At 48.2% G+C, this 1,656-nt stretch overlaps 1 pseudogene; it reads right to left on the reverse strand.

Annotated features, from left to right (window-relative positions):
* Nucleotides 1–824: 824 nt before the first annotated feature.
* LOC102896101 lies at nucleotides 825–1,247 on the reverse strand (annotated as a pseudogene).
* Nucleotides 1,248–1,656: the final 409 nt, after the last annotated feature.

Below are 1,656 nucleotides of genomic sequence, written 5' to 3' on the forward strand. Positions count from 1 at the left end.
CCGTGGATATTCTTGTACAACAGAGTGTGAAGAGATATTTCATTGTGGGTTTGATTCATATTTCCCTAATGACTAAACATGTTGATCATCTTTTCATGGGCTTAATGGTTATTTGTATAACATCTTTGGAGAAACGCCGGTAAATCCTTTGCCCACTTTTTAATTGGTGGTTTGGCTTTTTATCGTTGACTAGTAAGAGTTTGTATTATGTTCTGGATATGGTTCCTTTATCGGGCGTATGATTTGCAAATATTTTCTGTTATACTGGAAACCATCTTTTCACTTTCTTTGTTTTTTGAAGTATGAAGTTATTAATTTTGATGAATTCCAATTTATCTGTGTTTCTATGGCCTCTCTTTCTCGTCAGGGAGCATTACTCCATTCTCCATACTTGCCTACAGGGTTGAGAGGATTTGGGATGAAATGTTCGAGATCGTCATCGACCTGTAGCCTGATGTTCCTCTAGGAGGGAGCTGGGATCTCTCTGTGCCCAGACCTGGGGCTGAGTTCAGGTTATAGTGATAGTGAAGATTATCTGAACCCGCGCATAATGTGGCCGCTGCTAAGACACGTGCCCGAGGATGGGACACCCAGTCACCCCATGGTCCCCACCTGGTGCAGTCTCCACCACATCTGCCATCTTCTCATGATGTCCCAACCTACATGGAAAGGTGGGATGACTCATACACTTGAGTGCTTCTCTATGTTTTTGCTGGATAGATTCCAATATTATTTTTTAGTACTACAATATTTTAAAACAACAGAAAGTAGCTGGAAATACTACATGCTAACAGAAAATATGATACACAACCCGGAGGAGAGGAGTCAGTAGGAGACTGTGGCAGAGGCCACCGGTTTAGACTAAGAGCCTTTCGATGGACTGCTGAATGGACTGGATCTGCTGCTTCAGCTGTGAGCCTTCTTCGATGGTGGCAGAACAGGCGACGACAGGCCCAGAGGCCCCACAAGCCCGCCCCAGTGCCTGCTTGGAGCCCTCGAACACGTAGGGGACATTCTTGTCCTCACAAGGCAGCAGGAGATGCAGAATGATCTCCAGGGCCTCGAGGTCTGCAGCCATCACAGTGAACTCAGAGATGGCTCTGTGGAGGGTTTTGGTGCCCTCGTTAGCTCCTTTCTGAAGCTGCTTATAGTTGCAAGACTGTTGAACGGCGTCTAATAGTTCTTTGGTGAGGCGAGGATCTATCTGCGAGAGGGTAGGCCTTAGGATTCACATAGGCCTCAGTCATGGCTGCGGTTCCGCTGGCTCGCCTCTCCTCACGGAGGGCCGCCGACGTCAGAACAGGAGCACTGCCCTCAGCCGAAAAGTAGCAAAGGAAAAAGGAAAAAAAAAGCTCCAATTCTTTTTCAATGAAAAAATAAATAAATAATTTCCCTGTTCAGCAGTATTGTTCTGTGGTATCTCTGGAGTCCTAGCACGGAGCCTGCACGGCCAGCCCTGCCAGAGAACTTGTCAACTCCACCTTGTGAGAAGCAAGGAAGGGCCCTGGTGAGCCCATCCAGGTAGTGGTCACCTAACGCCCTGTTGCAGGTAGCAGCGATCAGGCCTGAAACCCTGAAGTACGATGGGACTTCCCCAGTCAGCATGTGCAGTCCGGCCCTCTGGCCCTGGGAGTCCCAGCCCCACTGGGGACAGCC

Source organism: Pteropus alecto, unplaced genomic scaffold (assembly GCF_000325575.1).
Source record: "Pteropus alecto unplaced genomic scaffold, ASM32557v1 scaffold194, whole genome shotgun sequence".
NCBI lineage: Eukaryota > Metazoa > Chordata > Mammalia > Chiroptera > Pteropodidae > Pteropus > Pteropus alecto.